The 25,973-nt window shown below is 43.7% G+C and overlaps 4 non-coding genes across 4 annotated transcripts; 2 read left to right on the forward strand and 2 right to left on the reverse strand.

The window, feature by feature from the left end:
* Positions 1 to 1,073: 1,073 nt before the first annotated feature.
* On the forward strand, positions 1,074 to 1,187 carry LOC140317326 (U5 spliceosomal RNA). Its single transcript, XR_011917649.1, has one exon. It is a non-coding gene; the product is annotated as a U5 spliceosomal RNA (small nuclear RNA).
* Positions 1,188 to 1,495: 308 nt separating this feature from the next.
* LOC140317136 (U2 spliceosomal RNA) lies at positions 1,496 to 1,679 on the forward strand. Its single transcript, XR_011917480.1, has one exon. It is a non-coding gene; the product is annotated as a U2 spliceosomal RNA (small nuclear RNA).
* A 2,632-nt stretch (positions 1,680 to 4,311) lies between these two features.
* LOC140317334 (U2 spliceosomal RNA) lies at positions 4,312 to 4,502 on the reverse strand. Its single transcript, XR_011917658.1, has one exon. It is a non-coding gene; the product is annotated as a U2 spliceosomal RNA (small nuclear RNA).
* Positions 4,503 to 4,818: 316 nt separating this feature from the next.
* LOC140317399 (U5 spliceosomal RNA) lies at positions 4,819 to 4,932 on the reverse strand. The gene has a single exon (XR_011917717.1). It is a non-coding gene; the product is annotated as a U5 spliceosomal RNA (small nuclear RNA).
* Positions 4,933 to 25,973: the final 21,041 nt, after the last annotated feature.

Here is a 25,973-nt window from a genome sequence, read left to right on the forward strand (position 1 = left end):
AGAACTCATAAGTTTGGCAGTATTGCTCTGCCGTCAGCAATCATACACCCATTTTATTTTCGTGAGACATGTGCAGGCACCTGTTCATCTACTGTTCTATCACTATGAATTAGTTTATCTATTATCAATAAGGATACTTCTACAACTACTATCAAAGTATGTCCAGACTTCTTATGTTGTCAGTTGCTATATATGAATAAGTGGGTAGCTACTGACAAGCATTAAGCATGTCACACAGCCCAAACATATAACATTTCAGGACACACCACACAGTTAACAACCACCGTGAAGTGTCAAAGCCCAAACATGTAACATTCAACAGGACACTTACACAACACATTCAAATCAAACAGTCAGACAACATACAAGAACATATACCCCAGCCGGCATTGCTCCCTGCCTATTTTCCTACAGCTCACTATGTGTGCGCACACCTTTATTCACAAACTCTTCAACTTATACTCTTTTACCAAAGCTGCTACAGCTCGATTGGCCGAATACCCTTAGATCCTATTTCGGTAAATTTGACATCTGCCTTACATGTAACAGATTAGCGGTTTAGCAGTTTTAATTTAGTTTGAGTGAAGGAATTCATTTTATAGCAAAATCCGAAATCGTGAAGAACTCATGAAAGTAAGCTTATTCTCGGATTCCTGAAACTTTAGATTTGCTCTTTCTTTTACTGCAAAGTACAACGTTGTTTTTTTTTTGTTTAAATCTTTCTAGACATGGTAAATATGAAGGACAAAGCAGTTTTAACATAGTTTGAGTGAAGGAATTCATTTTATAGATAAAATCCCAAGAGTCTGCTGAGAAAAGAGAGTGAATGCGAAGTAGACTTTAACACGGCTCTGGGAGCGAGCCGAGTGTGGGCTAACCGGGAGAATTGCTTGAAAGAAACGCGACACCGAATGAGCGGTCAGAACAAAGCCTCAATAAGGTGTTCCCGTGGTGTTTTTGTTGCTGCCTTGTCGATTGCACAGGGGCAAGCGTTTCAACCAAGCAACGCTCACCATGGGGAAGGTGGCTATGGCAACTAGCCTGATGCCCTGCTCCCGCAGTGACGGATAATCGTACTCTGGTTTCTCTTCATAACATACAAGTCTTTCGCCTTTTACTAAAGACTTTCGTGGAGAGCAGCACTAATGAGTTGTTTCTATTTTTGGCAGGCTTTACCTTTGCGGGTGAAGCCCTTTCTGTCTGTGCAAAAGAAATCTTGTTACTGTGCAGAGTGACTTCTCTGAGTAGAGTCGCCTTACTTGTTGCGATTGTGCCGATGTTCGAAGCTGGAGTGCAAAGTTGTTGCTTGAATGGTGCTTGCTGGAGCATGCGGGAGTGCAAAGTTATACCATTTAAAAGGGCTGAAGAGTGCTCAGTGCAGCGGGTGGGTGGAGGTGCAACGTGACACTCTGGCCACCTATGGCCATAAAAAGAACACTGCTACAAGTGCGCATTGTGCCAGCAAGGGCCCTCGGACCTGAAACAGTGGACAGTTATCGCTTCTCGGCCTTTTGGCTAAGATCAAGTGTAGTATCTGTTCTTATCAGTTTAATGTGTCCTCTATACAAGGACTACATATTAAATGGATTTTTAAGAATAGGAGTTGAAAAAGAAGCTTGCTCCGTTCACTCCAAGCATCGACCCAGTACTGCAGTGCCGCTGGGAACGGTGCGCTCTTCTCTGCTCTTGTGAAAAAGCAAACAGCGGTGCAGGATGGAAGTTTCAGGGAGCCCAAGATGAAACTTTCTTTTAATCTGCTGAGAAAAGAGAGTGAATGCGAAGTAGACTTTAACACAGCTCTGGAAGCGAGCCGAGTGTGGGCTAACCGGGAGAATTGCTTGAAAGAAACGCGACACCGAGTGAGTGGTCAGATCAAAGCCTCAATACGGTGTTCCCGTGGTGTTTTTGTTGCTGCCGCTGTTTGCTTTTTCACAAGAGCGCACCTGTTGAGGGGGGGCCTGGGGGGGCCTGGGTGATGGTGGTTCTCAGGCCCGGGCTGCTGCGACTGGTGTGACCGGGTGGTTTGTTTGTTTGTTTTTTGTTGTTGTTTGTTTGTTTTTGTAGAGGTCCTCCGGAGTGGGGTTGGGTTGAGTGGGGTGGGGCGGGATGGGTACCTTCTGGGGGTACAGTAGCTCCCAGAATATGGTCGCTGCAGGCCCCGAGCCTGGTGGACATCAGGCCCTCCTGTCCTGTGTTGGCTCCCTTTTAAAAAGTACAGAACTTAGAACAGGTCTAGTCCCTGGCTTTCGGCAGAACTGTCTTCTTTACTTTTTTTTTTTTTCCCCTTATCGTGTTCAGCATTATGGCAGCAGAATTGTAGTCTGAATACCTTTGATGCCAAACAGATTTGCTTTGCCAAGGGAAGTTTTATAAATGTAAAGCTCCCCTTGATGCCCATTTATTTATTTCTGTTTACAATATATGACATGTAATAGAACTGAACCGGACCGGGGGACAAGGAAAGAAGAAGAGGAAAGAAGAGAAAAACAGAACATACATCGCATACAACACAGCTGTGGATATAGATGACCTGAGACGACATGATAATACATCAACTGCTTAGCGACCATGCTACTGGACTAATGAATGTGGTTGTGTGTGTGTGAGAACATGCAACACCCATGGCACAGGACCTACATGATAACCGTGCTTAGTTATGAGTGTATAAGCGTACAGGGCCACAATCCACAGCCCCCCCAAGCAATCAGAAGCAGGCAGAGAGGGCCACAAGACCCAGGCCACCAGCAGCCCCCACAGAGCACAGAACCCAGGAAGCCCACCGCAGGGGCAACCACGCATCCACCCAGAAGACTGCAGAGGAAGCCCCCGGAAAGAGCCCCCATAAGCATAGGGCAGAGGCCCTCCGGGAGCCAGGGGCAACAGCCCACCGACGTCGCCAGGCCCCAGCCGCCCAGACATGGGCCGTGCACTGGATCCGGGCCCCAGGAGCCCGAGCGCCCCCAAACCCCCCGACAGAGGCCCCACCCAATACCCAGGAGGGCCAAGCGCCCCAGACAGCCACACAGTGGGTCAGCGCCTGCCCCAGCACCCCTGGCCAAGTGCCCTGGGAGTCAAGACGTGCCCACAGGTGGGTGAAGTCGCGAGCAGCGGAGAGAGGCCACGCCGCCCCCCCCATCGGGAGAAGCACAGGCAGGCCAGGCGACAGCAAGTCCAAGATCCAGGCCCAATCATTACCACACACACTTTCATGTCCCATACATCCACACGTCCTCCCTCCCTCGACTCCGCTGGGGTGTAGTGCAGCGGGCACACCAGGGGGCCAGCAGCCCCCCAGCCACCACAGACCCCAAACCAGCAGAACAATTAATTAATCCTCCTGGCCCCTCCCGCCCCGAGCAGCAACCAGGAAGCAGGGGTGTGCGAAGAAGACCCCTCCCCTCACCCTTCTGGCTCTTCAATATTTTCTAATAGTGAGCAATTAAAATTGAGGGGCAGCCAAACTTGTAGAACTGGGAGCGTGGCCCTCTGGGCAGCCTACATACCCAAAGAGCCCCGCCCACCAGATGCCACTCAGTGTAACCACCCCCCAAGACCTAATGTGTGTGTGTGAGTGTGTTTGATAAGTAGTAATGTCTAAGGTGTAATTAAAACAGGGGTGGGAACTGCAGAGTGCAACTACTGCAGAGTCCACTACACCCCACCGAACACACACGCCCCCAAAACCCTTCATGTGTGAGTGTGTGCTGTGTACAGGAGCCAGAAGGGAGAATGGGGATATACACTGGGGGCAGCCAGGGACTGGCTGCAATAGGCATCCCCGCTACCAGGGAGCCAACACAGGACAGGAGGGCCTGATGTCCACCAGGCTCGGGGCCTGCAGCGACCATATTCTGGGAGCTACTGTACCCCCAGAAGGTACCCATCCCGCCCCACCCCACTCAACCCAACCCCACTCCGGAGGACCTCTACAAAAAACAAACAAACAACAACAAAAAACAAACAAACAAACCACCCGGTCACACCAGTCGCAGCAGCCCGGCCTGAGACCCACCATCACCCAGGCCCCCCCAGAGCCCCCCTCAACAGGTGCGCTCTTGTGAAAAAGCAAACAGCGGCAGCAACAAAAACACAACGGGAACACCGTATTGAGGCTTTGTTCTGACCGCTCATTTGGTATGGCGTTTCTTTCAAGCAATTCTCCCGGTTAGCCGACACTCGGCTCGCTCCCATAGCCGGGTTAAAGTCTACATCGCATTCACTCTCTTTTCTCAGCAGACTAAAAGAAAGTTTCATCTTGGGCTCCCTGAAACTTGCATCCTGCACCGCTGTTTGCTTTTTCACAAGAGTAGAGAAGAGCGCACCGTTCCCAGCGGCACTGCAGTACGGGGTCAATGCTTGGAGTGAACGGAGCAAGCTACTTTTTCAACTCCTATTGCTAAAAATCCATTTAATATGTAGTCCTCGTATAGAGGACATATCAGATATTAAACTGATAAGAACAGATACTACACTTGATCTTAGCCAAAAGGCCGAGAAGCGACAACTGTCCACTGGTTCACGTCCGAGGGCCCTTCCTGGCACAATGCGCACTTGTCCGCTAACACCCCTGTTCTTTTTATGGCCATAGGTGGCCAGAGTGTCACTTTGCACCTCCGCCCACCCGCTGCACTGAGCACTCTTCAGCCCTTTTAAATGGTATAACTTTGCACTCCCGCACGCTCCAGCAAGCACCATTCAAGCAACAACTTTGCACTCCAGCTTCGAACATCGGCACAGTCGCAACAAGTAAGGCGACTCTACTCAGAGAAGTCACTCTGCACAGTAACAAGATTTCTTTTGCACAGACAGAAAGGGCTTCACCCGCAAAGGTAAAGCCTGCCAAAAATAGAAACAACTCATTAGTGCTGCTCTCCACAGAAGTCTTTAGTAAAAGGTGAAAGACTTGTACGTTATGAAGAGAAACCAGAGTACGATTATCCGTCACTGCGGGAGCAGGGCATCAGGCTAGTTGGCATAGCCACCTTCCCCATGGTGAGCTTTGCTCGGTTGAAACGCTTGCTCCCCCCCCCCCCCTTGCTCCTCGGCTGACCAAGTAGGAACAATCGGGCCCTATTCGATGGCTGCCTTGTCTTTTACTCTGTGCAAAAGACAAGGCAGCAACAAAAACACCACGGGAAAACCGTATTGAGGCTTTGTTCTGACCGCTCATTCGGTGTCGCGTTTCTTTCAAGCAATTCTCCCGGTTAGCCCGCACTCGACTCGCTCCCAGAGCCGTGTTAAAGTCTACTTCGCATTCACTCTCTTTTCTCAGCAGACTCTTGGGATTTTATCAATAAAATGAATTCCTTCACTCAAACTATGTTAAAACTGCTTTGTCCTTCATATTTACCATGTCTTGAAAGATTTAAACAAAAAAACCAACGTTGTACTTTGCAGTAAAAGAAATAGCAAATCTAAAGTTTCAGGAATCCGAGAATAAGCTTACTTTCATGAGTTCTTCACGATTTCGGATTTTGCTATAAAATGAATTCCTTCACTCAAACTAAATTAAAACTGCTAAACCGCTAATCTGTTACATGTAAGGCAGATGTCAAATTCACCGAATTAGGATTATTCGGTATTCGGCCAATCGAGCTGTAGCAGCTTCGGTAAAAGAGTATAAGTTGAAGAGTTTGTGAATAAAGGTGTGCGCACACATAGTGAGCTGTAGGAAAATAGGCAGGGAGCAATGCCGGCTGGGGTATATGTTCTTATATGTTGTCTGACTGTTTGATTTGAATGTGTTGTGTAAGTGTCCTGTTGAATGTTACATGTTTGGGCTTTGACACTTCACGGTGGTTGTTAACTGTGTGGTGTGTCCTGAAATGTTATATGTTTGGGCTCTGTGACATGCTTATTGCTTGTCAGTAGCTACCCACTTATTCATATATAGCAACTGACAACATAAGAAGTCTGGACATACTTTGATAGTAGTTGTAGAAGTATCCTTATTGATAATAGATAAACTAATTCATAGTGATAGAACAGTAGATGAACAGGTGCCTGCACATGTCTCACGAAAATAAAATGGGTGTATGATTGCTGACGGCAGAGCAATACTGCCAAACTTATGAGTTCTTGTGGCAAACTTGATTCAGTGTCTTGACGTGTATACGCTGTTTCGCTGACTTGATTGTCACAAGAAACAAAGTGTGTTTGATAAGATCCGACCATTTTATTACGGGAGGATCAGTATGTATGGATTCTGATGTGACTGATAAACCCATTCGTATCGTAAGCATAATCTAATACGTGAGACAACGCCCTGGCACACAATCAAAAAAAAAAAGAGAGAGCGGTTTTGTGTCCCCACAGTCCATAATGTAGAAAAGAGAGAAAAAAGCCTTTCTGATTTGGTGTGTGTTCTCACAGTGCAGAGTGTAGAGAAAAGAGAGAAAAGAAAGCCGTTTTGGTGTCACGGGTGTTGTAACTTACACACACACATTTCTGAATTGAGAAAGGAAATTATTTTAGAGGAAGCACTAGAGTTTAGATCCCACATTTGTTGATAGGCATTCATTTATTTCTTCACTTCTGATGAAGTTTCAACAATAAACAACAAACTTTGTATTATGAGAAAGAACCAGACTCATTCTTCAGGAATCCGAAAATAAGCTCTATTTTACGAGTTATGCACGAATTCGGATTCTCCTATAAAACCTTAACTCTAACCAAGTTAAGACTGCTTTGTCCTTCATATTTATTCATGTCTAATCAAGTTTCAACGATAAACAACGTTGTACTTTGTACTTCTTCAGCAATAAGCATCTCTCGACATATGACGAAATACAGATTTTGCTATAAAATTAATTCCTTCTATCAGCCTGACTCAAAACTGTTTGTCCTCCTTATTTATCCACTTCAAATCAAGTTTCAACAATTAAAAAAATTTTGTAGTTTGAGAAAAAACAACTTAATCTTAAGCAATCAGTAGGGTAAGAAAGGGTAAGAAAAGGTGCAAATGCCAACCATACATCACTAAAAGGTGGAGCGGAAGTATTCGGCTGCAAGTAGGTGCGAATGCCTGACAATGTATGATCAAAAGAGGGAGCGGAGGTTTTCGGCTGCAAGGTCTGAATGTCCAACCATAATTTGTAAAAACCGGGGAAGAAAAGGCTCGAAAGCCCGACTATACACCATCAAAAGCGGGAGCGGAGGTGTTCGGCTGCAAGTAGGTGTGAATGTTCGACCATAATTTGTAAAAAGCGGGTAAGAAAAGGTTCGAATGCCCGACTATATATTAACCAAAGCAGGAGGAGAGGTCTTCGGATAAGAGTGGGTGAGAATTTACAACCATAATCTATAAAATGCGGTGAAAAAAAAGGTGTGAATACCCCATAGAACACTAAAAGGTAGAGCGGAAGTGTTCGGCTGCAAGAAGGTGTGAATGTCTGACCATAGTTTGTAAAAAGCGGGTAAGAAAAGGTTCGAATGCCCGAACATACACCATCAAAGGAGGGAGCGGAGGTGTTCCGCTGTAAGAAGGTGTGAATGTCCGACCATAGTTGGCAAAAAGCAGGTAAGAAAAGGTTAAAATACCCGATTGTACACAATCAATAGCGGGAGCAGAGTTGTTCCGCTACTAAAAGGTGTGAAAGTCCGACCATGGTTTGTAAAAAGCGGGTAAGAAAAGGTGCGAATGCCCGACAACGTATGATCAAAAGAGGGAGCGGAGGTTTTCGGCTGAAACAAGGTCTGAATGTCCATCCATATTTTGTAAAAATCTGGGAAGAAAAGGCTCGAAAGCCCGACTATACACCATCAACAGCTGGAGCGGAGGTGTTCAGCTGCAAGAAGGTCTGAATGTCCATCAATAATTGCTAGAAAACATGGAAGAGAATTTTCGAATATCAAACCGCACATGATCATAAGCGGGAGAGGAGGTGTTCAAATGCAAGAAGGTGTGAATGTCCACCCATAATTACTGCAAAATGGGTAAGAAAAGATACGAATGCCCAACCATACATGATCCTAACAGGGAGCGGAGGTGTTTGGCTGCGACAAGGTGTGTTTGTCCACCCATAATTAATGAAAAGCGGGCAACAAGTAGGTTTGAATACCCATCATCAAAAGCGGGAGTGGATGTGTTCGGCTACAAGAAGGTTTGAATGTCTGACCATAGTTTGTAAAAAGCGGGTAAGAAAAGGTTCGAATGCCCGAACATACACCATCAAAGGAGGGAGCGGAGGTGTTCCGCTGTAAGAAGGTGGGAATGTCCAACAGTAATTGGCAAAAAGCGGGTAAGAAAAGGTTAAAATACCCTATTGTACACAATCAATAGCGGGAGCAGAGTTGTTCCGCTACTAAAAGGTGTCAAAGTCCGACCATGAATTGAAAATGCAGGTAAGAAAAGGTGCGAATGCCCGACAATGTATGATCAAAAGAGGGAGCGGAGGTTTTCAGCTGAAAGAAGGTCTGAATGTCCATCCATAATTTGTAAAAATCGGGGAAGAAAAGGCTCGAAAGCCCGACTATACACCATCAACAGCTGGAGCGGAGGTGTTCAGCTGCAAGAAGGTCTGAATGTCCATCAATAATTGCTAGAAAACATGGAAGAGAATTTTCGAATATCAAACCGCACATGATCATAAGCGGGAGAGGAGGTGTTCAAATGCAAGAAGGTGTGAATGTCCACCCATAATTACTGCAAAATGGGTAAGAAAAGATACGAATGCCCAACCATACATGATCCTAACAGGGAGCGGAGGTGTTTGGCTGCGACAAGGTGTGTTTGTCCACCCATAATTAATGAAAAGCGGGCAACAAGTAGGTTTGAATACCCATCATCAAAAGCGGGAGTGGATGTGTTCGGCTACAAGAAGGTTTGAATGTCTGACCATAGTTTGTAAAAAGCGGGTAAGAAAAGGTTCGAATGCCCGAACATACACCATCAAAGGAGGGAGCGGAGGTGTTCCGCTGTAAGAAGGTGGGAATGTCCAACAGTAATTGGCAAAAAGCGGGTAAGAAAAGGTTAAAATACCCTATTGTACACAATCAATAGCGGGAGCAGAGTTGTTCCGCTACTAAAAGGTGTCAAAGTCCGACCATGAATTGAAAATGCAGGTAAGAAAAGGTGCGAATGCCCGACAATGTATGATCAAAAGAGGGAGCGGAGGTGTTCAGCTGCAAGAAGGTCTGAATGTCCATCAATAATTGCTAGAAAACATGGAAGAGAATTTTCGAATATCAAACCGCACATGATCATAAGCGGGAGAGGAGGTGTTAAAATGCAAAAAGGTGTGAATGTCCACCCATAATTACTGCAAAATGGGTAAGAAAAGGTACGAATGCCCAACCATACATCATCAAAAGCAGGAGTGGATGTGTTCGGCTACAAGAAGGTTTTAATGTCCAACCATAGTTTGTAAAAAGCGGGTAAGAAAAGGTTCGAATGCCCGAACATACACCATCAAAAGAGGGAGCGGAGGTGTTCCACTGTAAGAAGGTATGAATGTCTGACCATAGTTGGTAAAAACCGGGTAAGAAAAGGTGAAAATACCCGACTGTACACAATCAATAGCGGGAGCGGAGTTGTTCGGCTACTAAAAGGTGTGAAAGTCCGACCCTGGTTTGTAAAAAGCGGGTAAGAGAAGGTGCGAATGCCCGACAATGTATGATCAAAAGAGGGAGCGGAGGTTTTCGGCTGCAAGAAGGTCTGAATGTCCAACAATAATTTTGTAAAAACCGGGGAAGAAAAGGCTCGAAAGCCCGACTATACATCATCAAAAGCGGGAGCGGAGGTGTTCAGCTGCAAGAAGGTCTGAATGTCCATCAATAATTGCTAGAAAACATGAAAGAAAATTTTCGAATATCAAACCACACATCATCATAAGCGGGAGAGGAGGTGTTCAGCTGCAAGAAGGTGTGAATGTCCGACCATAGTTTGTAAAAAATGGGTAAGAAAAGGTGTGAATGCTCAACCATACATCATCAAAAGCAGGAGTGGATGTGTTCGGCTAAAAGAAGTTTTGAATGTCCGACCATAGTTCGTAAAATGCGGGTAAGAAAAGGTTCGAATGCCCGAACATACACCATCAAAAGAGGGAGCGGAGGTGTTCCGCTGTAAGACGGTGTGAATGTCCAACAATAGTTGGTAAAAAGCGGGTAAGAAAAGATTAAAATACCCGACTGTACACAATCAATAGCGGGAGCGGAGTTGTTCGGCTACAAGAAGGTGTGAAAGTCCGACCATGGTTTGTAAAAAGCGGGTAAGAAAAGGTTCGAATGCCCGAATATATACCATCAAAAGCGGAAGCGGAGGTGTTCGGCTGCAAGAAGGTGTGAACGTCCAACCAAAGTTTGTAAAAAGCAGTGAAGAAAAGTTTCGAATATCCAACCAAACATAATCAAAAGCGGGAGCAGAGCTGTTCGACTGCAAGTAGGTGTGAATGTCAGATCATAATTTGCAAAAAGCTGATGAGAAAGGGTGAGAATGCCCGACTATACACCATCAAATGCGGGAGCGGAAGTGTTCGGCTGTGAGTAGGTGTGAATGTCAAACCATAATTGCTGAAAAATGTGTTAGAAAAGACTAGAATGCCGGACCATACATCATCAAAAGCTGGAAAAGTGGTGTTCGGCTGCAAGTAGGTGTGAATGTCCAGCCATAATTACTCACAAACCGGTAAGAAAAGGTAGTATTGCCAGACCATACATTATCAAAACAGGGAGCGGAGGTGGTTCAGCTGCAAGGTGTGAATGTCTGACTAAAGTTTATAAAAAGCGGGTAAGACAAGGTGCGAATGCCTGACAATGTATGATCAAATGAGGGAGCGGAGGTTTTCGGCTGCAAGGTCTGAATGTACAACCATAATTTGTAAAAACCGGGGAAGAAAAGGCTCGAAAGCCCGACTATACACCATCAAAAGCGGGAGCGGAGGTGTTCGGCTGCAAGTAGGTGTGAATGTTCGACCATAATTTGTAAAAAGCGGGTAAGAAAAGGTTTGAATGCCCGACTATATATTAACAAAAGCAGGAGGAGAGGTCTTCGGATAAGAGTGGGTGAGAATTTCCAACCATAATCAATAAAATGCGGTGAAAAAAAAGGTGTGAATACCCCATAGAACACTAAAAGGTGGAGCAGAAGTGTTCGGCTGCAAGAAGGTGTGACTGTTCGACTATATTTGGTGAAAAGCAGGTGAAGCAAGGTCTGAATGCCCAACCTTACATCATCAAAAACGAGATCAGAGGTGTTTGGCTGCAAGAAGGCCATAGTTTGCCAAAAGCGGGTAAGCTGCGAATGACCGACTAAATATCAACAAAAGTGGGGGCGGAGGTCTTCGGATGCAAGTGGGTGTGAATATCCCACCATACAAGTATGGTGGAGAGGAAGCTGTGAATGGCCGACCATAGTAAAAGGCGGGTGAGAGAAGGTGCGAATGTCAAACCATACATAATCAAAACAGGGAGCGGAGGTGTTCTGCTGTAAGAAGGTGTGAATGTCCAACCATAGTTGGTAAAAAGCGGGTAAGAACAGGTTAAAATTCCCGACTGTACACAATCAATAGCGGGAGCGGAGTTGTTCGGCTACTAAAAGGTGTGAAAGTCCGACCATGGTTTGTAAAAAGCGGGTAAGAAAAGGTGCGAATGCCCGACAATGTATGATCAAAAGAGGGAGTGGAGGTTTTCGGCTGCAAGAAGGTCTGAATGTCCAACCATAATTTGTAAAAACCGGGGAAGAAAAGGCTCGAAAGCCCGACTATACACCATCAAAAGTGGGAGCGGAGGTGTTCAGCTGCAAGACGGTCTGAATGTCTATCAATAATTGCTACAAAACATGAAAGAAAATTTTCGAATATCAAACTGCACATGATCATAAGCGGGAGAGGAGGTGTTCAGCTGCAAGAAGGTGTGAATGTCTACCCATAATTACTGAAAAATGGGTAAGAAAAGGTGCAAATGCCTAACCATACATCATCAAAAGAGGGAGCGGAGGTGTTCCGCTGTAAGACGGTGTGAATGTCCGACCATAGATGGTAAAAAGCGGGTAAGAAAAGGTTAAATTACCCGACTGTACACAATCAAAAGAGGGAGCGGAGTTGTTCAGCTAAGAGAAGGTGTGAAAGTCCGACCTTGGTTTGTAAAAAGCGGGTAAGAAAAGGTTCGTATGCCCGAATATACACTATCAAAACCGGAAGCGTAGGTGTTCGGCTGCAAGAAGGTGTGAACGTCCGACCAAAGTTTGTAAAAAGCAGTTAAGAAAAGGTTCGAATATCTAACCAAACATAATCAAAAGCGGGAGCAGAGCTGTTCAACTGGAAGTAGTTGTGAATGTCAGATCATAATTTGCAAAAAGCTGATGAGAAAGGGTGAGAATGCCCGACTATACATCATCAAATGCGGGAGCGGAGTTGTTCGGCTGTGAGTAGGTGTGAATCTCCGACCATAATTGCTGAAAAATGTGTTAGAAAAGGTAAAAATGCCGGTCCATACATCATCAAAATCGGGAGAGGTGGTGTTCAGCTGCAAGAAGGTCTAAATGTCCATCAATAATTGCTAGAAAACATGAAAGAAAATTTTCGAAAATCAAACCACACATGATCATAAGTGGGAGAGGAGGTGTTCAGCTGCAAGAAGGTGTGAATGTCCACCCATAATACCTGAAAAATGGGTAAAAAAAAGGTGCGAATGCCCAACCATACATCATCAAAAGAAGGAGTGCATGTGTTCGGCTACAAGAAGGTGTGAACGTCCAACCAAAGTTTGTAAAAAGCAGTTAAGAAAAGGTTCGAATATCCAACCAAACATAATCAAAAGCGGGAGCAGAGCTGTTCGACTGCAAGTAGGTGTGAATGTCAGATCATAATTTGCAAAAAGCTGATGAGAAAGGGTGAGAATGCCCGACTATACACCATCAAATGCGGGAGCGGAGGTGTTCGGCTGTGAGTAGGTGTGAATCTCCGACCATAATTGCTGAAAAATGTGTTAGAAAAGGTAAGAATGCCGGTCCATACATCATCAAAAGCGAGAGAGGTTGTGTTCGGCTGCAAGTAGGTGTGACTGTTCGACTAAAGTTTGTAAAAAGTGGGTAAGACAAGGTGCGAATGCCTGACAATGTATGATTAAAAGCGGGAGCGGAGGTGTTCAGCTGCAAGAAGGTCTACATGTCCATCAATAATTGCTAAAAAACATGAAAGAAACTTTTCGAAAATCAAACCGCACATGATCATAAGTGGGATAGGAGGTGTTCAACTGCAAGGTGTGAATGTCCACCCATAATTCCTGAAAATTGGGCAAAAAAAAGGTGTGAATGCCCAACCATACATCATCAAAAGCAGGAGTGGAAGTGTTCGGCTACAAGAAGGTGTGAACGTCCAACCAAAATATGTAAAAAGCAGTTAAGAAAAGGTTCGAATATCCAACCAAACATAATCAAAAGCGGGAGCAGAGCTTTTCGACTGCAAGTAGGTGTGAATGTCAGATCATAATTTGCAAAAAGCTGATGAGAAAGGGTGAGAATGCCCGACTATACATCATCAAATGCGGGAGCGGAGTTGTTCGGCTGTGAGTAGGTGTGAATCTCCGACCATAATTGCTGAAAAATGTGTTAGAAAAGGTAAAAATGCCGGTCCATACATCATCAAAAGCGAGAGAGGTTGTGTTCGGCTGCAAGTAGGTGTGAATGTCCAGCCATAATTACTCACAAACGGGTAAGAAAAGGTAGTATTGCCAGACCATATATGATCAAAACAGGGAGCGGAGGTGGTTCAGCTGCAAGAAGGTTTGAATGTCTCCGACTAAAGTTCAAATATATTAAAGAAAGCGGGAGGAGAGGTCTTCGGATGAGAGTGGTTGAAAATTTCCGACCATAATGTCTAAAATGCGGTGAAAAAAAGGTGTGATAGAACACTAAAAGGTGGAGCGGAAGTGTTCGGCTGCAAGAAGGTGTGAATGTCCGACTATATTTGGTGAAAAGCAGGTGAAGCAAGGTCTGAATGCCCAACCTTACATCATCAAAAGCGAGATCAGAGGTGTTTGGCTGCAAGAAGGCAATAGTTTGCCAAAAGCGGGTAAGGTGCGAATGTCCGACTAAATATCAACAAAATTTGGGGCAGAGGTCTTCGGATGCAAGTGGGTGTGAATATCCAACCATACAAGTATGGTGGAGAGGAAGCTGTGAATAGCCGACCATAGTTTGGAAAAAGCGGGTAAGAAAAGGTTTGAATACCCGAACATACACCATCAAAAGAGGGAGCGGAGGTGTTCCGCTGTACGAAGGTGTGAATGTCCGACCATAGTTGGTAAAAAGCGGGTAAGAAAAGGTTAAAATACCCGACTGTACACAATCAATAGCGGGAGCGGATGTGTTCGGCTACAAGAAGGTGTGAAAGTCCGACCATGGTTTGTAAAAAGCGGGTAAGAAAAGGTGCGAATGTCCAACAATGTATGATCAAAAGAGAGAGCGGAGGTTTTCGGATACAAGAAGGTTTGAATGTCCCACCATAGTTTGTAAAAAGCGGGTAAGAAAAGGTTCGAATGCCCGACTATACACAATCAATAGCGGGAGCGGATGTGTTCGGCTACAAGAAGGTGTGAAAGTCCGATCATGGTTTGTAAAAACCGGGAAGAAAAGGCTCGAAAGCCCGACTATACACCATCAAAAAGAAGGTTTGAATGTCCATCAATAATTGCTTTGAAACAAGAAAGTAAATTTTCGAATATCAAACCGTACATGATCATAAGCGGGAGAGGAGGTGTTCCGCTGTAAGACAGTGTGAATGTCCAACCATAGTTGGTAAAAAGCGGGTAAGAAAAGGTTAAAATACCCGACTGTACACAATCAATAGCGGGAGCGGAGTTGTTCGGCTACTAAAAGGTGTGAAAGTCCGACCCTGGTTTGTAAAAAGCGGGTAAGAAAAGGTTCGAATGCCCGAACATACACCATCAAAAGAGGGAGCGGAGGTGTTCCGCTGTAAGACGGTGTGAATGTCCGATCATAGTTGGTAAAAAGCGGGTAAGAAAAGGTTAAAATACCCGACTGTACACAATCAAAAGAGGGAGCGGAGTTGTTCAGCTAAGAGAAGGTGTGAAAGTCCGACCATGGTTTGTAAAAAGCGGGTAAGAAAAGGTTCGTATGCCCGAATATACACTATCAAAACCGGAAGCGTAGGTGTTCGGCTGCAAGAAGGTGTGAACGTCCGACCAAAGTTTGTAAAAAAGCAGTTAAGAAAAGGTTCGAATATGTAACCAAACATAATCAAAAGCGGGAGCAGAGCTGTTCGACTGCAAGTAGGTGTGAATGTCAGAGAATAATTTGCAAAAAGCTGATGAAAAAGGGTGAGAATGCCCGACTATACACCATCAAATGCGGTAGCGGAGTTGTTCGGCTGTGAGTAGGTGTGATTCTCCAACCATAATTGCTGAAAAATGTGTTAGAAAAGGTAAGAATGCCGGTCCATACATCATCAAAAGCGGGAGAGGTGGTGTTCGGCTGCAAGTAGGTGTGAATGTCCATTAATAATTGCTTTAAAACATGAAAGAAAATTTTCGAATATCAAACCTTACATAATCATTAGCGGGAGAGGAGGTGTTCAGCTGCAAGAAGATGTGAATATCCACCCATAATTACTGAAAAATGGGTAGGAAAAGATGCGAATGTCCAACCATAAATTATCAAAAGCAGGAGTGGAGTTGTTCAGCTACAAGAAGGTATGAAAGTCCAACCATGGTTTGTAAAAAGCGGGTAAGAGAAGGTTCGAATACCCGAATATATACCATCAAAAGCGGAAGCGGGGGTGTTCGGCTGCAAGAAGGTGTGAACGTCCGACCAAAGTTTGTAAAAAGCAGTTAAGAAAAGGTTTGAATACCCAACCGAACATAATCAAAAGCGGGAGCAGAGCTGTTCGACTGCAAGTAGGTGTGAATGTCAGATCATAATTGCTGAAAAATGTGATAGAAAAGACTAGAATGCCGGACAATACATCATCAAAAGCGGGAGAGATTGTTTTTCGGCTGCAAGTAGATGTGAATGTCCAGCCATAATTACTCACAAACGGGGGAAGAAAAGGTAGTATTTCCAGACCACACATGATCAAAACAGGGAGCGGAGGTTTTCGGCTGCAAGGTCTGAATGTCCAACCGTAATTTGTAAAAATCGGGGAAGAAAAGGCTCGAAAGCCCAACTATACACCATCAAAAGCGGGAGCAGAGGTGTTCAGGTGCAAGAAGGTCTGAATGTCCGACCAATAATTACTGAAAAATGGGTAAGAAAAGGTGCGAATGCCAAATCATACATCATCAAAAGCAGGAGCGGATGTGTTCGGCTACAAGAAGGTTTGAATGTCCAACCATAGTAAGTAATAGGTGGGTAAGAAAAGGCTCGAATGCCCGACTATACACCATCAAAAGCGGAAGCGGAGGTGTTCGGCTGCAAGACGGTGTGAACGTCCGACCAAAGTTTGTAAAAAGCATTAAGAAAATGTTCGAATATCCAACCAAACATAATCAAAAGCGGGAGCAGAGCTGTTCGACTGCAAGTAGGTGTGAATATCAGATCATAATTTGCAAAAAGCTGATGAGAAAGGGTGAGAATGCCCGACTATACACTATCAAATGTGGGAGCGGAGGTGTTCGTCTGTGAGTAGGTGTGAATGTCCGACCATAATTGCTGAAAAATGTGTTAGAAAAGGTAAGAATGCCGGACCATATATCATCAAAAGCGGGAGAGGTTGTGTTCGGCTGCAAGAAGGTGTGAATGTCCAGCCATAATTACTCACAAATGGGTAAGAAAAAGTACTATTGCCAGACCATATATGATCAAAACAGGGAGCGGAGGTGGTTCAGCTGCAAGAAGGTTTGAATGTCCGACTAAAGTTTGTAAAAAGCGGGTAAGACAAGGTGTGAATGCCCGACAATGTATGATCAAAAGAGGAGCGGAGGTTTTCGGCTGCAAGAAGGTCTGAATGTCCACCCATAATTACTGAAAAATGGGTAAGAAAAGGTGCGAAAGCCCAACCGCACATGATCATAAGTGGATGAGAAGGTAGTAAGTAGTGCAAGTAGGTGTGAATCTAAGATCATAATTTGTAAAAAGCGGGTAAGAAAAGGTAAGAATGCCCAACCATAAATTATCAAAAGCGGCAGCAGAGTTTCGGCTGGTATTTATCAATGTCTAGATAGATTTCAACAAAAAACAACGTTGTACTTTGCAGTAAAAGAAAGTGCAAATCAAAAGTTTTAGGAATCCGAGAATAAGCTTATTTTCATGAGTTCTGCACGATTTCGGATTTTATGTATAAAATTAATTTTTTCACGCAAACTAAGTTAACACTGCTTTGTCCTTCATATGTACCCATTTCTACATATATTTCAAGCATAAACTTCCTCATACTACCCTGAATGAGAAAGAGCCACACTTGTGATTAAGCCATACCTCCCTTTTGAGGAGTTCTGCATGATTTGGGATTTTATCTATAAAATTAATTCCTTCACTCAAACTATGTTAAAACGGCTTTTACCTTCATATTTATCAATGTCTCAATAGATTTAAACAAAAAAACAACGTTGTACTTTGCAATAAAAGAAAGAGCAAATCAAAAGTTTTAGGAATCCGAGAATAAGCTTATTTTCATGAGTTCTGCACGATTTCGGATTTTATGTATAAAATGAATTCATTCACTCAAACCAAGTTAAAACTGCTTTTTCCTTCATATTTATCAATGTCTAGATCGACTTCAACAAAGAACAACATTGTATTTTGCAGTAGAAGAAAGAGCAAAACTGAAGGATCAGGAATCCGAGAATAAGCTTCTTTTCATACGTTCTGCATGATTTGGGATTTTATGTATAAAATGAATTCCTTCTCTCAAACTAAGTTAACACTGCTTTGTCCTTCATATGTACCCATTTCTACATATATTTCAAGCATAAACTTCCTCATACTACCCTGAATGAAAAAGAGCCACACTTGTGATTAAGCCATACCTCCCTTTTGAGGAGTTCTGCATGATTTGGGATTTTATCTATAAAATTAATTCCTTCACTCAAACTATGTTAAAACGGCTTTTACCTTCATATTTATCAATGTCTCAATAGATTTAAGCAAAAAAACAACGTTGTACTTTGCAATAAAAGAAAGAGCAAATCAAAAGTTTTAGGAATCCGAGAATAAGCTTATTTTCATGAGTTCTGCACGATTTCGGATTTTATGTATAAAATGAATTCATTCACTCAAACCAAGTTAAAACTGCTTTTTCCTTCATATTTATCAATGTCTAGATCGACTTAAACAAAGAACAACATTGTATTTTGCAGTAGAAGAAAGAGCAAAACTGAAGGATCAGGAATCCGAGAATAAGCTTCTTTTCATACGTTCTGCATGATTTGGGATTTTATGTATAAAATGAATTCCTTCTCTCAAACTAAGTTAACACTGCTTTGTCCTTCATATGTACCCATTTCTACATATATTTCAAGCATAAACTTCCTCATACTACCCTGAATGAGAAAGAACCACACTTGTGATTAAGCCATACGCCCCTTTTGAGGAGTTCTGCATGATTTGGGATTTTTTTCTATAAAATCAATTCCTTCACTCAAACTATGTTAAAACGGCTTTTACCTTCATATTTATCAATGTCTCGATAGATTTAAACAAAAAAACAACGTTGTACTTTGCAGTAAAAGAAAGAGCCAATCAAAAGTTTTAGGAATCCGAGAATAAGCTTATTTTCATGAGTTCTGCACGATTTCGGATTTTATGTATAAAATGAATTCATTCACTCAAACCAAGTTAAAACTGCTTTTTCCTTCATATTTATCAATGTCTAGATGGACTTCAACAAAGAACAACACTGTATTTTGCAGTAGAAGAAAGAGCAACACTGAAGGATCAGGAATCCGAGAATAAGCTTATTTTCTTATGGGCAAGTGGGAACTGCTTTGTCCTTCATATTTATCAATGTGTAGATGGATTTCAACTTCTTCTACTGCATCTTCTTCACACCTTCTTGTAGCCGAACACTTCCGCTCCCGCTATTGATTGTGTACAGTCGGGTATTTTAACCTTTTCTTACCCGCTTTTTACCAACTATGGTCGGACATTCACACCGTCTTACAGCGGAACACCTCCGCTCCCGCTTTTTATGGTGTATAGTCGGGCATTCGAACCTTTTCTTACCCGCTATTTACAAACTATGGTAGGACATTCAAACCTTCGTGTATCCGAAAACCTCCGCTCTCTCTTTTGATCATACATTTTCGGACATTCGCACCTTTTCTTACCCGCTTTTTACAAACCATGGTCGGACTGTCACACCTTCTTGTAGCCGAACACATCCGCTCCCACTATTGATTGTGTACAGTCGGGTATTTTAACCTTTTCTTACCCGCTTTTTACCAAGTATGGTCGGACATTCACACCTTCGTACAGCGGAACACCTCCGCTCCCTCTTTTGATGGTGTATGTTCGGGCATTCAAACCTTTTCTTACCCGCTTTTTCCAAACTATGGTCGGCTATTCACAGCTTCCTCTCCACCATACTTGTATGGTGGGATATTCCCACCCACTTGCATCCGAAAACCTCCGCCCCAAATTTTGTTGATATTTAGTCGGACATTCGCACCTTACCCGCTTTTGGCAAACTATGGCCTTCTTGCAGCCAAACAACTCTGATCTTGCTTTTGATGATGTAAGGTTGGGCATTCAGACCTTGCTTCACCTGCTTTTCACCAAATATAGTCGGACATTCACACCTTCTTACAACCGAACACTTCCGCTCCACCTTTTAGTGTTCTATCACACCTTTTTTTTCACCGCATTTTATACATTATGGTTGGAAATTTTCAACCAATTTCATCCGAAGACCTCTCCTCTCGCTTTTGTTAATATATTTGAACTTTAGTTTGACATTCAAACCTTCTTGCAGCTGAACCACCTCCGCTCCCTGTTTTGATCATATATGGTCTGGCAATACTACCTTTTCTTACCCGTTTGTGAGTAATTATGGCTGGACATTCACACCTACTTGCAGCCGAACACAACCTCTCTCGCTTTTGATGATGTATGGACCGGCATTTTTACCTTTTCTAACACATTTTTCAGCAATTATGGTCGGAGATTCACACCTACTCACAGCCGAACAACTCCGCTCCCGCATTTGATGATGTATAGTCGGGCATTCTCACCCTTTCTCATCAGCTTTTTGCAAATTATGATCTGACATTCACACCTACTTGCAGTCGAACAGCTCTGCTCCTGCTTTTGATTATGTTTGGTTGGATATTCGAACCTTTTCTTAACTTCTTTTTACATATTTTGGTTGGACGTTCACACCTTCTTGTAGCTGAACACTTCCACTCCTGCTTTTGATGATGTATGGTTGGGCATTCACACCTTTTTTTTGCCCATTTTTCAGGATTTATGGGTGGACATTCACACCTTGCAGCTGAACACCTCCTATCCCACTTATGATCATGTGCGGTTTGATTTTCGAAAAGTTTCTTTCATGTTTTCTAGCAATTATTGATGGACATGTAGACCTTCTTGCAGCTGAACACCTCCGCTCCCGCTTTTGATCATACATTGTCAGGCATTCGCACTTTGTCTTACCCACTTTTTACAAACTTTAGTCGAACAGTCACACCTTTTTGCAGCCGAACACCATCTCTACCGCTTTTGATGATGTATGGTCCAGCATTCTTACCTTTTCTAACACATTCTTCAGCAATTATGGTCGGACATTCACACCTACTCAGAGCCGAACACCTCCGCTCCCGCATTTGATGGTCTATAGTCGGGCATTCTACAGCGGAAAAGACTCATTCTTATGTTTGGTTAGATATTCGAACCTTTTCTTAACTGCTTTTTACAAACTTTGGTCGGACGTTCACAATATCTTGCAGCCGAACACCTCCGCTTCCGCTTTTGATGGTGTATATTCGGGCATACGAACCTTTTCATACCCGCTTTTTACAAACCAAGGTCGGACTTTCACACCTCTTAGCTGAACAACTCCGCTCCCTCTTTTGATTGTGTACAGTCGGGTAATTTAACCTTTTCTTACCCGCTTTTTACCAACTATTGTTGGACATTCACACCGTCTTACAGCGGAACACCTCCGCTCCCTCTTTTGATGGTGTATGTTCGGGCACTCGAACCTTTTCTTACCCGCTTTTTACAAACTATGGTCAGACATTCAAACCTTCTTGTAGCGGAACACATCCACTCCTGCTTTTGATGATGGGTATTCAAACCTACTTGTTGCCCGCTTTTCATTAATTATGGGTGGACATACACACCTTGTCGCAGCCAAACACCTCCGCTCCCTGTTTTGATCATGTATGATTGGACATTCGCACCTTTTCTCACCCGCTTTTTACTATGGTCGGCCATTCACAGCTTCCTCTCCACCATACTTGTATGGTGGGATATTCACACCCACTTGCATCCGAAGACCTCCGCCCCCACTTTTGTTGATATTTAGTCGGTCATTCGCAGCTTACCCGCTTTTGGCAAACTATGGCCTTCTTGCAGCCAAACACCTCTGATCTCGTTTTTGATGATGTAAGGTTGGGCATTCAGACCTTGCTTCACCTGCTTTTCACCAAATATAGTCGAACAGTCACACCTTCTTGCAGCCGAACACTTCTGCTCCACCTTTTAGTGTTCTATGGGGTATTCACACCTTTTTTTTCACCGCATTTTATTGATTATGGTTGGAAATTCTCACCCACTCTTATCCGAAGACCTCTCCTCCTGCTTTTGTTAATATATAGTCGGGCATTCAAACCTTTTCTTACCCGCTTTTTACAAATTATGGTCGAACATTCACACCTACTTGCAGCCGAACACCTCCGCTCCCGCTTTTGATGGTGTATAGTCGGGCTTTCGAGCCTTTTCTTCCCCGGTTTTTACAAATTATGGTTGGACATTCAGACCTTGCAGCCGAAAACCTCCGCTCCCTCATTTGATCATACATTGTCAGGCATTCGCACCTTGTCTTACCCGCTTTTTATAAACTTTAGTCAGACATTCACACCTTGCAGCTGAACCACCTCCGCTCCCTGTTTTGATAATGTATGGTCTGGCAATACTACCTTTTCTTACCGGTTTGTGAGTAATTATGGCTGGACATTCACACCTACTTGCAGCCGAACACCACTTTTCCAGCTTTTGATGATGTATGGTCCGGCATTCTAGTCTTTTCTAACACATTTTTCAGCAATTATGGTTTGACATTCACACCTACTCACAGCCGAACACTTCCGCTCCCGCATTTGATGGTGTATAGTCGGGCATTCTCACCCTTTCTCATCAGCTTTTTGCAAATTATGATCTGACATTCACACCTACTTGCAGTCGAACAGCTCTGCTCCCGCTTTTGATTATGTTTGGTTGGATATTCGAAACTTTTCTTCACTGCTTTTTACAAACTTTGGTTGGACGTTCACACCTTCTTGCAGCCGAACACCTCCGCTTCCGCTTTTGATGGTATATATTCGGGCATTCGAACCTTTTCTTACCCGCTTTTTACAAACCATGGTCGGACTTTCACACCTTCTTGTAGCCGAACAACTCCGCTCCCGCTATTGATTGTGTACAGTCGGGTATTTTAACCTTTTCTTACCCGCTTTTTACCAACTATTGTTGGACATTCACACTGTCTTACAGCGGAACACCTCCGCTCCCTCTTTTGATGGTGTATGTTCGGGCATTCGAACCTTTTCTTACCCGCATTTTACGAACTATGGTCGGACATTCAAAACTTCTTTTAGCCGAACACATCCACTCCTGCTTTTGATGATGTATGGTTGAGCATTCACACCTTTTCTTACCCATTTTTTACAAACTATGGTCGGACATTCACACCTTCTTGCAGCTGAACACCATCTCTACCGCTTTTGATGATGTATGGTCCAGCATTCTTACCTTTTCTAACACATTCTTCAGCAATTATGGTCGGACATTCACACCTACTCAGAGCCGAACACCTCCGCTCCCGCATTTGATGGTCTATAGTCGGGCATTCTACAGCGGAAAAGACTCATTCTTATGTTTGGTTAGATATTCAAACCTTTTCTTAACTGCTTTTTACAAACTTTGGTCGGACGTTCACAATATCTTGCAGCCGAACACCTCCGCTTCCGCTTTTGATGGTGTATATTCGGGCATACGAACCTTTTCATACCCGCTTTTTACAAACCAAGGTCGGACTTTCACACCTCTTAGCTGAACAACTCCGCTCCCTCTTTTGATTGTGTACAGTCGGGTAATTTAACCTTTTCTTACCCGCTTTTTACCAACTATTGTTGGACATTCACACCGTCTTACAGCGGAACACCTCCGCTCCCTCTTTTGATGGTGTATGTTCGGGCACTCGAACCTTTTCTTACCCGCTTTTTACAAACTATGGTCAGACATTCAAACCTTCTTGTAGCGGAACACATCCACTCCTGCTTTTGATGATGGGTATTCAAACCTACTTGTTGCCCGCTTTTCATTAATTATGGGTGGACATACACACCTTGTCGCAGCCAAACACCTCCGCTCCCTGTTTTGATCATGTATGATTGGACATTCGCACCTTTTCTCACCCGCTTTTTACTATGGTCGGCCATTCACAGCTTCCTCTCCACCATACTTGTATGGTGGGATATTCACACCCACTTGCATCCGAAGACCTCCGCCCCCACTTTTGTTGATATTTAGTCGGTCATTCGCAGCTTACCCGCTTTTGGCAAACTATGGCCTTCTTGCAGCCAAACACCTCTGATCTCGTTTTTGATGATGTAAGGTTGGGCATTCAGACCTTGCTTCACCTGCTTTTCACCAAATATAGTCGAACAGTCACACCTTCTTGCAGCCGAACACTTCTGCTCCACCTTTTAGTGTTCTATGGGGTATTCACACCTTTTTTTTCACCGCATTTTATTGATTATGGTTGGAAATTCTCACCCACTCTTATCCGAAGACCTCTCCTCCTGCTTTTGTTAATATATAGTCGGGCATTCAAACCTTTTCTTACCCGCTTTTTACAAATTATGGTCGAACATTCACACCTACTTGCAGCCGAACACCTCCGCTCCCGCTTTTGATGGTGTATAGTCGGGCTTTCGAGCCTTTTCTTCCCCGGTTTTTACAAATTATGGTTGTACATTCAGACCTTGCAGCCGAAAACCTCCGCTCCCTCATTTGATCATACATTGTCAGGCATTCGCACCTTGTCTTACCCGCTTTTTATAAACTTTAGTCAGACATTCACACCTTGCAGCTGAACCACCTCCGCTCCCTGTTTTGATAATGTATGGTCTGGCAATACTACCTTTTCTTACCGGTTTGTGAGTAATTATGGCTGGACATTCACACCTACTTGCAGCCGAACACCACTTTTCCAGCTTTTGATGATGTATGGTCCGGCATTCTAGTCTTTTCTAACACATTTTTCAGCAATTATGGTTTGACATTCACACCTACTCACAGCCGAACACTTCCGCTCCCGCATTTGATGGTGTATAGTCGGGCATTCTCACCCTTTCTCATCAGCTTTTTGCAAATTATGATCTGACATTCACACCTACTTGCAGTCGAACAGCTCTGCTCCCGCTTTTGATTATGTTTGGTTGGATATTCGAAACTTTTCTTCACTGCTTTTTACAAACTTTGGTTGGACGTTCACACCTTCTTGCAGCCGAACACCTCCGCTTCCGCTTTTGATGGTATATATTCGGGCATTCGAATCTTTTCTTACCCGCTTTTTACAAACCATGGTCGGACTTTCACACCTTCTTGTAGCCGAACAACTCCGCTCCCGCTATTGATTGTGTACAGTCGGGTATTTTAACCTTTTCTTACCCGCTTTTTACCAACTATTGTTGGACATTCACACCGTCTTACAGCGGAACACCTCCGCTCCCTCTTTTGATGGTGTATGTTCGGGCATTCGAACCTTTTCTTACCCGCATTTTACGAACTATGGTCGGACATTCAAAACTTCTTTTAGCCGAACACATCCACTCCTGCTTTTGATGATGTATGGTTGAGCATTCACACCTTTTCTTACCCATTTTTTACAAACTATGGTCGGACATTCACACCTTCTTGCAGCTGAACACCTCCTCTCCCGCTTATGATGATGTGTGGTTTGATATTCGAAAATTTTCTTTCATGTTTTCTAGCAATTATTGATGGACATTCAGACCTTCTTGCAGCTGAACACCTCCGCTCCCGCTTTTGATGATGTATAGTCGGGCTTTCGAGCCTTTTCTTCCCCGGTTTTTACAAAATTATTGTTGGACATTCAGACCTTCTTGCAGCCGAAAACCTCCGCTCCCTCTTTTGATCATACATTGTCGGGCATTCGCACCTTCTCTTACCCGCTTTTTACAAACCAGGGTCGGACTTTCACACCTTTTAGTAGCCGAACAACTCCGCTCCCGCTATTGATTGTGTACAGTCGGGTATTTTCACCTTTTCTTACCCGGTTTTTACCAACTATGGTCAGACATTCATACCTTCTTACAGTGGAACACCTCCGCTCCCTCTTTTGATGGTGTATGTTCGGGCATTCGAACCTTTTCTTACCCGCTTTTTACAAACTATGGTTGGACATTAAAACCTTCTTGTAGCCGAACACATCCACTCCTGCTTTTGATGATGTATGGTTGGGCATTCGTACCTTTTCTTACCCATTTTGCAGTAATTATGGGTGGACATTCACACCTTTTTGCATTTTAACACCTCCTCTCCCGCTTATGATCATGTGCGGTTTGATATTCGAAAATTCTCTTCCATGTTTTCTAGCAATTATTGATGGACATTCAGACCTTCTTGCAGCTGAACACCTCCGCTCCAGCTGTTGATGGTGTATAGTCGGGCTTTCGAGCCTTTTCTTCCCCGATTTTTACAAATTATGGATGGACATTCAGACCTTCTTTCAGCTGAAAACCTCCGCTCCCTCTTTTGATCATACATTGTCGGGCATTCGCACCTTTTCTTACCTGCTTTTTCAATTCATGGTCGGACTTTGACACCTTTT

This window comes from Leuresthes tenuis, unplaced genomic scaffold, assembly GCF_036924035.1.
Source record: "Leuresthes tenuis unplaced genomic scaffold, fLeuTen1.0.hap1 SCAF_10, whole genome shotgun sequence".
NCBI lineage: Eukaryota > Metazoa > Chordata > Actinopteri > Atheriniformes > Atherinopsidae > Leuresthes > Leuresthes tenuis.